Source organism: Rhinatrema bivittatum, chromosome 19 (genome assembly GCF_901001135.1).
Source record: "Rhinatrema bivittatum chromosome 19, aRhiBiv1.1, whole genome shotgun sequence".
Lineage (NCBI taxonomy): Eukaryota > Metazoa > Chordata > Amphibia > Gymnophiona > Rhinatrematidae > Rhinatrema > Rhinatrema bivittatum.
In genome coordinates this window covers 9762915-9775527 of record NC_042633.1, presented here as the reverse complement: position 1 = coordinate 9775527, position 12613 = coordinate 9762915, and the positions used below count along the sequence as shown (strand labels likewise).

General features: G+C 44.7%; 1 protein-coding gene across 1 annotated transcript in view; it reads left to right on the top strand.

The window, feature by feature from the left end:
- The window catches only part of LOC115081125 (extracellular calcium-sensing receptor-like), a 75230-nt gene that overhangs the window by 38261 nt on the left and 24356 nt on the right, over nucleotides 1-12613 (top strand). The gene's annotated exons all lie outside the window — the stretch shown is intronic.

Below are 12613 nucleotides of genomic sequence, written 5' to 3'. Positions count from 1 at the left end.
AGAGGGAGGGAGTTTAGGTAGGGAGGTAGGGAAATTCCCTCCCAATCTGATTCTTAATTAAAAATTCTTCCCCCATTTTGTGCTGCCTGCGTATGCACGTGCGGATTGTAAGATCTGCCACTCATGTGTGTGCATGTGTTATAAAATAGTTGCTCCCATGTGCAAGCTCCAGAAACTGCGCATACATGGACGCACGACCGTTACTTATATACTGCCACGTCAAATTGGTGCTCTGTGCAAAATGCTGCATATATAAAATTCTAAAAGAAATATATTTAAACTCCCCTATTCCCCCCGACTACTGCAGCCTCTGGAAAAATGCATGAATTCCTGCTGTGGGGAGCAGAATTACCTTGGGGGCCCAAGTAATTTATAAATGTAGTCCACACAACTTGGTATTCCACAGAAAAGAAACTTATTGCAAAAAGGACAAAATATTGAACATGTAAGCAATGCAGAGTTTGCAGTTCATGAGATAGTCCAAAAGCACAAAACAGTTACTCAGTTTCTCACGTCACTTGAGTACGGTACAAATGAAGCGTTTTCCCTCTCAGGTCCTCATTAAGGCCTTATCCATCCCTTAGGCCCCACTGAAGAACATAAAACGTCTCCTCCTTCATCACACAACTCACTGAGATGGATGATGAGGGATGATGTATTAGGGGTTCCACTCCATCCGATTGGTCTTAACTCTTTAGCTCATACCAGGGAGAGACACTTGTATTCTATCTCCACACAATATCTCTGATCTCTTCAGAAACAGATTCAGGTTCTAAAACTTCAGAAATCCTCTTAATAACTCCCCCTATGGTACAATATTATACAGCACTTCTAAAACCTATCATCTCTGGTGAAAGAACTCACCTTTCACTCACTATCTCCTTCACACCTCCCATGAACCTCCCATTCTTGGAAGGTTCCTAATGATGAAACATAGCACCATATCTTGTGATACATAGGCAGCGCATACATTAGAAAAAAAAATATATATATAGTCAGACATTACAATAGTCACATATTGTTTGAAACAGAGAAGGTACAGTAAGTCAATCAGGTGTATATCAAGGATCAAATAGATATGGTGCCTCCATAAATAGGTGGGTAATAAGAAGTAAATATCAACACAAGAATAGTCAAGAGCTAAGTGCACAGGGCAGGTGTTCTGTCCATTCCTGGGAACTCTATGGATTTGGCCAGGAGCCTCCAGGCCCCAGAATTGAAAGTTACCTGGTTCATGTCGGAAGAGAAGAGGAGGAGTGTGGGACACAGGCCATATGGCTGAAAAAAGGAATAGCATCAAACCTCAAGCAGAAGAAGGAGAAAGCTGATCAGCCAGGTCCCTAAGCAGGAGGTGGAAAGTGTAAAAGAACAATCGACCCTTGCACAGAGAAAGAAGAAACAGCACCAGCCTGGGCCCAATGTGGGGGAAGGAAATTCAAAGAGGATTGTTGGCACCTGTTGGGGGGGAAAAGCAGAAGAAGCAGAAGGAGATCTGTGAGCCTGGAGGAGGAAGCTTTTTCTCTGGTGGGTTCGGGATGAGGAGAGAGAATGATTGAGCATGTGTGTGAATGAGAGAGGGAATGTTTGTGTTTGGAAAAGAGAGTGAAATGCGTGAGTGAGCATGTGTGAGAAGCTGTGAGTGTGTGAAAATGAGGAGTGAGTGTGTGTGAGAATGATCATTTGTGTGTGTGAAAGAGGGAATGAGAGAGAATATATGTGCGTGTTAGTGTGTGTATGTATGAAAGAAAATGTTTGCACAAACTACTGCAGCACCCGCATGCACCCCCCTTTTCTAATTCACAATGATCTCAGGATTAATTGAAATCAGAAGCTCCCAGGTATGGTTCTGCCATGTGTGGTAATGTGGAAGGGAGGAGTCACTCAGTTATTAAATAATGGGAAAGCTAATCAGAAAAGCCAATCCTCGCAGTTTTTTCTTTATCCTAGGAAGTCTTCTCTGGCTCTCATGCCCTTTGTGATAGTTTAGCACAGTTTAGGGACCAGGCAATAGAAGTCCCTGTTATTAGGTTTGGTTAGCGTGGCCTGGGCAATGGATGGGATGATGAATGGAGAGTTTCATCTGGAGCATATAGAATCACCTGATTTCTATAAAGTGAGCACATTGGCAGCTTGTCTGCTATGCCTGTACATTTTTTAAAATAAAAAATATAGATGTAGAATTCCCAAACACACTTCCAAAATGCTTTGTGGAATAGCTCTTTACTATGCAGCTAAACAGATAAATGTGGTGAAAGATTTGTACCTGCTTTCGGGTAAATAAAAATCCACTTATGCAGACTCAGCAAATCCATCACAAGTTCTGTGCAGAGATCTGACCAGCTCTTTGAAAATGCCCCCAATTATGTTTTCCAAAACTTTTCCTTCTTTTTGTTGAAATAGTGCACTGATTTTTAGGAAAATTCTAGGCTTCTCTCTTTCTTTGCATGTTGTGATAAATTTTATTGCATAAATATAAAGTTTATCCAAATCATTTACTATACACCAGCTTTAGAGATACAAGAGCCTTTTCCAGTCAATCTGACACTAGGGATGTGAATCGTTTTAGGACGATTAAAATTATCGTCCGATAATTTTAATATCGTCTTAAACCGTTATGGAACACAATACAATACAGATTCTAACGATTTATCGTTATAAATCGTTAGAATCGTGAGCCGGCACACTAAAACCCCCTAAAACCCACCCCCGACCCTTTAAATTAAATCCCCCACCCTCCCGAACCCCCCCCCAAATAACTTAAATAACCTGCGGGTCCAGCGGCGGTCCGGAACGGCAGCGGTCCGGAACGGGCTCCTGCTCTGAATCTTGTCGTCTTCAGCCGGCGCCATTTTCCAAAATGGCGCCGAAAAATGGCGGCGGCCATAGACGAAAAAGATTGGACGGCAGGAGGTCCTTCCGGACCCCCGCTGGACTTTTGGCAAGTCTCGTGGGGGTCAGGAGGCCCCCCACAAGCTGGCCAAAAGTTCCTGGAGGTCCAGCGGGGGTCAGGGAGCGATTTCCCACCGCGAATCGTTTTCGTACGGAAAATGGCGCCGGCAGGAGATCGACTGCAGGAGGTCGTTCAGCGAGGCGCCGGAACCCTCGCTGAACGACCTCCTGCAGTCGATCTCCTGCCGGCGCCATTTTCCGTACGAAAACGATTCGCGGCGGGAAATCGCTCCCTGACCCCCGCTGGACCTCCAGGAACTTTTGGCCAGCTTGTGGGGGGCCTCCTGACCCCCACGAGACTTGCCAAAAGTCCAGCGGGGGTCCGGAAGGACCTCCTGCCGTCCAATCTTTTTCGTCTATGGCCGCCGCCATTTTTCGGCGCCATTTTGGAAAATGGCGCCGGCTGAAGACGACAAGATTCAGAGCAGGAGCCCGTTCCGGACCGCTGCCGTTCCGGACCGCCGCTGGACCCGCAGGTTATTTAAGTTATTTGGGGGGGGGTTCGGGAGGGTGGGGGATTTAATTTAAAGGGTCGGGGGTGGGTTTTAGGGGGTTTTAATGTGCCGGTTTTTTCGATTTTTCGATTTTCGATTTTTTCACGATTTTTAACGATTTTTTCACGATATTTTACCCCCCCAAACGGCAACAATACGATTCCCTCCCCCTCCCAGCCGAAATCGATCGTTAAGACGATCGAGGACACGATTCACATCCCTGCAAAAGGCATCACAACCTGCATTGAACCCAGTTTGTCCAGGACATATGAGATAACTGAGACTCTATGCAAAGATGTCTGCAAAGAAGCCACAGGAGAATCCTACTCTAGAGCTGTTTACAGATTTCTACTGAAAATTGTTGCATTTGCTGCCCTCGGTCAGGTCTGCAAGTGGCTCATTCACCCCCACTGCTGCCACTTCCTGCTCCTGTTTCCCAGTGCGGCCTTGGAATGCAATGATCTCCAGTGTTACCTTTTCCCCCGGGTCACCCCTGCTGTCTCCATGTGGCCCTGGGGCACCGCTGTCTCAGCCCGGCTTCTTGCGGCCTAAGCTGCCACTGCCCTGATGCATTGGAGCATGGATTGAGCTCCTTCGATGATGCTGACTCCATTTCCTGCCAGGGTTCTGTTAGGCATGTGCATGCTCGGACCTCTTGAAAAATTAAAGGGCTTGTGATGGGAAACGCTATGTGGCCCTTCCTAATGACATCTTTGCCTCCTCATCTACTCAGCCCTATAAAAGGGATCTTCAGTCTGCTGTTCCTCACCCTTGGAAGGAGTTGCTTCATCCTGGAGAACCTGTCCCACCTCTTCGCTCTAGGAGTCTTCAGAGTTTAAGTTCTTCTGTCCTTCAGGTTTTCCTGTTTCTTGTTCTTTGTAGGAGCTCCATGTTCTTTGTTCCATGTTCCTGGTCTATTGATGGTCCCTGTATCTTCTGCTTGTTCTTGATGTCAAGTCCCTGATGTTCCAGTCCTTGTCTCCAAGTCTTGCCTTCCAGATCTTCTCTCATGTCCACTTTTCCAGGCATGCAAGCGTCATGGTAACATGATGTTGAGTGACCTTTCTACTCTCATTATGTTTGAAACTCCTACACCAGTCTAGAATATGACCAATTAATCTGTAATTAACAAATAAATTGGCATTTTAGCCCATATACTCTTGGTTTCTCTTCCATTCGATGAGAAGCCTAACAAAGATCTGTTAGTATTTGTAGGTATGTGGGCCCTGGGCCAAAGTGAGAGATGGCACTGTCCACAGGAATGTGCCCTGTGAGCCTCACCGTCAGGAAGCAAGGTCCCAGGATACATCAGAGACAGCTGTGGAATAGAATCTTTATTATAGAGATAGAGAGACACTGCCCGGGAAGCGGGGAATGCAGGAGAAAGTCTCAGAGTCTGTGTGGTGGTGTATACCCAGGGGTGATACCACAGTAGTGAAGATCTAGCAGTGGTCCGCAGAGCGGGGTACACTGATGAAGCTCCTCTGTAGAAATGATTCAGTAGTAGCCTGCAGCACAGGCTGATGAAGGGGTTCCTCACTTAGAGATGGTACAGTAGTAGCCCCCAGTACGGGGTACATGGGTGAGGGTTTCCCACTAGAGATGGTACTGTAGAAGTCCGCAGCTCGAGGAACACCGAAGAGGTATCCTACTAGAGATGGTACAGTAGTGGCCCGGGTGTGCCGAAGAGGATTCCACATTAGCGAAGGTAGTGGCCCGCAGAGCTGGGTACACCTGAGTGGATTCCACATTAGAGTTGGTGCGGTAATGATCCATAGAGCAAGGTACTCACAGTGATGATGGTCCCAGCCGAGGATGCAACGATAGACAGTAGTCCAAGGCAAGAAGGCCCTCCGAGGAGCGGATAGCCAGAGAAGAGGAAGGACCCTGAGGAGCGAGTACCCAACTTCTAGATCTCCTGCTAGCATGGTAACATGCCTACCTGGTGCGAAGGTGGCAGACCTCACGCGTCACCTAGATAGGATTTTAGACAGTGCTGGGGAGGAGCCGGCTGTCGTGGTAAATGTGGGCTCCAACGACATAGGAAAATGTGGGAGGGAGGTTCTGGAAGCCAAATTTAGGCTCTTAGGTAGAAAGCTTAAATCCAGAACCTCCAGGGTAGCATTCTCTGTTCCACGCGCAGGTTACCAGAGGCAGGCAGAGCTCCGGAGTCTCAATGCGTGGATGAGACGATGGTGCAAGGAAGAGGGATTCAGTTTTGTTAGGAACTGGGGAACCTTTTGGGGAAGGGGGAGTCTCTTCTTAAGGGATGGGCTCCACCTTAACCAGGGTGGAACCAGACTGCTGGCGCTAACCTTTAAAAAGGAGATAGAGCAGCTTTTAACCTAGAACAAAGGGGAAAGCCGACAGTCGCTCAGCAGCGCATGGTTCGGAGAGAGGTATCTTTAAAGGATACTAATGATGCATTAGAATTAGGGCATCCCGACAGTGAGGTTCCAATAATTAGAAAAGTAGTCCAAGTGCCTGTAACTAAAAACTCACCTGAGCTAAAAAATTCAAACTTATCCCTATCAATTAAAAAGCAGAATGATAATACAAACAAAAAACAAACTTTGAAATGTTTGTATGCTAATGCTAGAAGTCTAAGAAGTAAGATGGGAGAATTAGAATGTATAGCAGTAAATGATGACATAGACTTAATTGGCATCTCAGAGACATGGTGGAAGGACGACAACCAATGGGGCAGTGCTATACCGGGGTACACATTATATCGCAATGACAGAGAGGAGCACCCGGGAGGAGGTGTGGTGCTTTATGTTCGGGATGGCATAGAGTCCAACAGGATAAACATCCTGCATGAGACTAAATACAAAATTGAAACTTTATGGGTAGAAATCCCTTGTGTGTTGGGGAAGTCTATAGTGATAGGAGTATACTACCGTCCACCTGGTCAAGATGATGAGACGGACAGTGAAATGCTAAGAGAAATTAGGGAAGCTAACCAAATTGGTAGTGCGGTAATAATGGGAGACTTCAATTACCCCAACAAAAAGTGCAGAATAGAAATTTAGTCCAAACCACGAAGATTCTTCAAAAGCTCTACAGAGCAGGGAAACTTTTATTCATTTTAAGCGGCAACTCCACTGACTTATAATAGCAACAACTTAGAACGCATCCCCCGACACGGTCCCGTGTTTCGCCAAGGGCTGTATCGGGAGGGAGCAATAGTTTTCACAATACACTGTAAATAAACATATACTGGTTAGGACATAAATTGGCAAAATGCCGACATAAATAATTCAGTGCAAATATTACATAGAATTAAACACATACCTGAATGCAAAACAGTTTCAAAATTGGCAGGGAGCGCGTCCATCTTAGATGCAGACAGGCATTTAAACCTCACGGAGTTGGCGCGAAACTCAGGTTTGAGAGGTCACATGGTCATTCGGGGCCAATCAAGATTGCCCCCATTCCTGAGACGCAGCTAGCAGTGCAGGCAGCAAGTAATCTAGGTGGCCCCACAGATTTTAAGTAAATAAATGCCACTCTAGTTCCCGGTTAAGACCTTTGGGAGCGACTGTGTCAAGTTGAAAAATCCATCTCTGTTCAACACGTCCTAACTGCTCATTGTAGTTGCCACCCCGAGGGGAGCGGGGGACCACCTCAATGATACAGAAGAACAAATCAGAGATGGTATGTGCCTGTTGAACCCAGTGTGTGACTAAGGGTTCATTCTCACGGGTATTGCGGATATTTGAGCAGTGCTCATTTATACGAGTTTTAGCCATTCTGGAGGTCTTTCCCACATATACCAGGGGACAGGGGCAAGTGATCGTATATATCACTCCTTTTGAGGTACAGTCTGAAGATGCTTGAAGGGGAAAATTTTGATGTGTAATAGGATGTGTGAAAGATGTACACGACCCTGTATGAGTTATGTGAATTTCACGACAACCTTACCAAATTTAAAACTGACCTGAAAACTGTGAAATACAGGAAATTCATCCGTGACGAGACTGATTATAAATCAGGTTTTGTGTATCAATGGATGGCCAAGCCTCGTCAGCAACAATCTTCCAAAAAGGTCACTTTTGCTCAGGACTCCTCGGAAGACTCCTCGGGCGAAGAAATTTCTGTGACCAGATCAAAACGCACACGCGGCGAGGCCCTACCTGTTACAGTCCGGCCCGAGGGCATAGTGGCCTCTACACGCTATGCGTCTATAGCCTCTTCTTTTTTGGATTCTGGACAGAAACCCCCGGACTCAGGACAGACGCTCCGAGAAGACCGAAGTACCCGTTCACGACCACGCGGCAACACTTCATCAGCCCAGCGTGTGACCAGAGCGACCAGTCAACAATCGGACCTGTGGCAGTAGAACCGACAGCCATCTTTAATTTGTCGTCTCGTAATCTGACTGAGATTGAACTTGGGGTACTGGGTAAGGGGTTATCATTTGTTCCCACTGCTCAATGTAATCTGTTTGATCTTAAAATACATTTGTACTGCTTCTTTAGAGCCCTTAAGCTTAAATTATTTTTTGCTGATTCTCCTGCTACTCGTGATGAATCATTGGTGTACCCCAAATCTCGATGGCTTCCACCTGGCCCTATCGATCACTTATTGCAGCGTTTGAAACTTTGGTTGATCAGGACATACGTAGCTTGGTGTCTAGTCACCACTATACTCATTTCAATTTATCTAAAAATGAGCACACGGCCATTAAATGTTTGGAGCAGGATCGCAGTATTATAATCAAGCCTGCAGATAAAGGTGGTGGCTTAGTGGTGCAGGACATTGAACAGTATGAGGCTGAGGTCTATCATCAGCTGTATGACCGTTCTTTTTATCTTCCACTAGCTGGTGATCCCACACCGGACCTCTTACAACAAATTAAGGAAGTGGTTCAGAATGCTACAGATATGAGGATACTCACACCTCGGGAGGCTACGTTTTTGGTGACTGATTTCCCTATAATACCTGTTTTTTACACCTTGCCCAAGGTGCATAAAACTTTGGATAATCCTCCCGGCCGGCCCATTGTGGCAGGAATTGGGTCAGCTCTTGAGCCCTTGTCTCAGTTTGTTGACCTGTTTCTGAAACCCTGGGTTCCAAAAATTCAGTCATATATCCGTGATTCGTCTCACCTTATCACAATTCTGGACAAAACACCTGTCCAGCAAGCTCTTTTTTCTTTGTTACTTTGGACATTGTCTCCCTGTATACAAACATCCCGCAGGTGGAGGCACTAAAAATTGTTGAAGACACTTTAAACTCACGTCAAGCTCCGTGTCGGGTCCCCACAACTTTTTTAAAAACATTGGCAGATTTGGCCCTGACAAAAAATTATTTTCGTTTTAAAGATTCTTTTTTCAACAGATTAAGGGCACGGCGATGGGGGCCACTATGGCCCCCAGCTTGGCTTGCCTTTTTGTAGCTCGTTTTGAGGAAACTTTTGTATACCCATCTGAATGGTTTCATTTTGTATCACTGTGGCGTCGGTTCATCGTCGATATTTTTCTAATATGGCAGGGGACCGATGTACAATTCTTTTTGTTTCTCGACTGGCTTAACTCGTGTGATACCAATATTCAGTTTAATTTTTCTATACACCCATCACAAATTTCGTTCTTGGATATCCTCATATCTGTACATGATAATCATTTCACTACCACCATTTACCGCAAAGAGACAGATATGAACACATTAATCTCCTTTGATAGTTGTCATCCGCGGACTTTACGTCATAATATCCCCACTGGGCAATTTCTGCGGTTGCGCAGGCTTTGCTCCACTCGGGAGGAATTTTTGTCACAGGCCAAATTAATGACTGCGAGGTTTTTGTCAAGGGGGTACCCTTCACGGGTTGTGAAGAATGCTTTTAAACGGGCCTTGTTTGTTAATCGAGATCTGCTGTTTTTTTCACGATCCCGGTCATCAGATACCGTAAACAATTGTATTTTACCTTTTTCTACTTTGAGCCGCCAGGTTACGAACATCATCCATAGGCATTGGCAGTCTCTTTCCCTGAATCGTCTTTTTCAGGGCCCTCTTCGATTCACATATCGCAGGGGCCGCAACCTCCGTGATAGACTCGTTCATGCGGATTTAAATTCGGAATTGAGAGTTTCCCCGCCTTTGGCCATACACCAGCCCTGCGGTCACTGTACTATGTGTCAACATACAGGGTCGTGTACATCTTTCACACATCCTATTACACATCAAAATTTTCCCCTTCGGGCATCTTCAGACTGTACCTCAAAAGGAGTGATATATACGATCACTTGCCCCTGTCCCCTGGTATATGGGGGAAAGACCTCCAGAATGGCTAAAACTCGTATAATTGAGCACTGCTCAAATATCCGCAATACCCGTGAGAATGAACCCTTAGTCACACATTGGGTTCAACAGGCACATACCATCTCTGATTTGTTCTTCTGTATCATTGAGGTGGTCCCCCGCTCCCCTCGGAGTGGCAACTACAATGAGCAGTTAGGACATGTTGAACAGAGATGGATTTTTCAACTCGACACAGTCGCTCCCAAAGGTCTTAACCGGGAACTAGAGTGGCATTTATTTACTTAAAATCTGTGGGGCCACCTAGATTACTTGCTGCCTGCACTGCTAGCTGCGTCTCAGGAACGGGGGCAATCTTGATTGGCCCTCGAATTACCTGTCAAACCTGAGTTTCGCGCCAACTCCGTGAGGTTTAAATGCCTGTCTGCATCTAAGATGGACGCGCTCCCTGCCAATTTTGCAACTGTTTTGCATTCAGGTATGTGTTTAATTCTATGTAATATTTGCACTGAATTATTTATGTCGGCATTTTGCCAATTTATGTCCTAACCAGTATATGTTTATTTACAGTGTATTGTGAAAACTATTGCTCCCTCCCGATGCAGCCCTTGGCGAAACATGGGACCGTGTCGGGGGACGCGTTCTAAGTTGTTGCTATTATAAGTCAGTGGAGTTGCCGCTTAAAATGAATAAAAATGTCCCTGCTCTGTAGAGCTTTTGAAGAATCTTCGTGGTTTGGACTAAATTTCTATTCTGCACTTTTTGTTGGGATATTATTGAAGTGCAGTAACTTGCTCTATTGTATTTTGAGACTTCAATTACCCCAATATTAACTGGGTAAATGTAACATCAGGACATGCTAGAGAGATAAAGTTCCTGGATGGAATAAATGATAGCTTTATGGAGCAATTGGTTCAGGAACCGACAAGAGAGGGAGCAATTTAAGATCTAATTCTCAGTGGAGCACAGGATTTGGTGAGAGAGGTAACGGTGGTGGGGCCACTTGGCAATAGTGATCATAATATGATCAAATTTGAATTAATGACTGGAAGAGGAACAGTATGCAAATCCACGGCTCTCATGCTAAACTTTCAAAAGGGAAACTTTGATAAAATGAGAAAAATTGTTAGAAAAAAACTGAAAGGAGCAGCTACAAAAGTAAAAAGTGTGCAAGAGGCATGGTCATTGTTAAAAAATACCATTCTGGAAGCACAGAGCAGTTGTATTCCACACATTAAGAAAGGTGGAAAGAAGGCAAAACGATTACCGGCATGGTTAAAAGGGGAGGTGAAAGAAGCTATTTTAGCCAAAAGATCTTCATTCAAAAATTGGAAGAAGGATCCAACAGAAGAAAATAGGATACTGCATAAACATTGGCAAGTTAAATGTAAGAAATTGATAAGAAAGGCTAAGAGAGAATTTGAAAAGAAGTTGGCCGTAGAGGCAAAAACTCACAGTAAAAGCTTTTAAAAATATATCCGAAGCAGAAAGCCTGTGAGGGAGTCAGTTGGACCGTTAGATTATCGAGGGGTTAAAGGGGCACTTAGAGAAGATAAGGCCATCGCAGAAAGATTAAATGATTTCTTTGCTTCGGTGTTTACTGAAGTGGATGTTGGGGAGGTACCCGTACTGGAGAACGTTTTCATGGGTAATGATTCAGATGGACTGAATCAAATCACGGTGAACCTAGAAGATGTGGTTGACCTGATTGACAAACTGAAAAGTAGTAAATCACCTGGACCGGATGGTATACACCCCAGAGTTCTGAAGGAACTAAAAAATGAAATTTCAGACCTATTAGTAAAAATTTGTAACCTATCATTAAAATCATCTATTGTACCTGAAGACTGGAGGATAGCAAATGTAACTCCAATATTTAAAAAGGGCTCCAGGGGTGATCCGGGAAACTACAGATCAGTTAGCCTGACTTCAGTGCCTGGAAAAATAGTGGAAAGTGTTCTGAACATCAAAATCACAGAACATATAGAAAGACATGGTTTAATGGAACAAAGTCAGCATGGCTTTACCCAAGGCAAGTCTTGCTCACAAATCTGCTTCACTTTTTTGAAGGAGTTAATAAACATGTGGATAAATGTGAACCAGTAGATGTAGTATAGTTGGATTTTCAGAAGACGTTTGACAAAGTTCCTCATGAGAGGCTTCTAAGAAAAGTAAAAAGCCATGGGATAGGTGGCGATGTCCTTTCATGGATTACAAACTGGCTAAAAGACAGGAAACAGAGAGTAGGATGAAATGAACAATTTTCTCAGTGGAAGGGAGTGGGCAGTGCAGTGCCTCAGGGATCTGTATTAGGACCCTTACTTTTCAATATATTTATAAATGATCTGGAAAGAAATACGACGAGTGAAATCATCAGATTTGCAGATGATACAAAATTGTTCAGAGTAGTTAAATCAGAAGCAGATTATGATAAATTGCAGGAAGACCTTGTGAGACTGGAAAATTGGGCATCCAAATGGCAGATGAATTTTAATGTGGATAAGTGCAAGGTGATGCATATAGGGAAAAATAACCCATGCTATAATTACACAATGTACAGGTCCCTGGTGAGGCCTCACCTGAAGTACTGCGCTCAGTTCTGGAGACCGTATCTCCGTAGGGACCGGGACAGGATGGAGGTGGTCCAGAGGAGGGCGACCAAAAAGGTGGATGGTCTTCATCGAATGACTTATGAGGAGAGCTTGAAGAAAATAAATATGTGCACCCTGGAGGAAAAGAGGAGCAGAGGTGATATGATACAGACTTTCAGATATTTGAAGGGTTTTAATGATCCAAAGACAACGACAAACCTTTCCCATTGGAAAAAAAGTCAGCAGAACCAGGTGTCACGACTTGAATCTCCAGGGAGGAAGACTCAGAACCAATGTCAGGAAGTACTTCTTCACGGA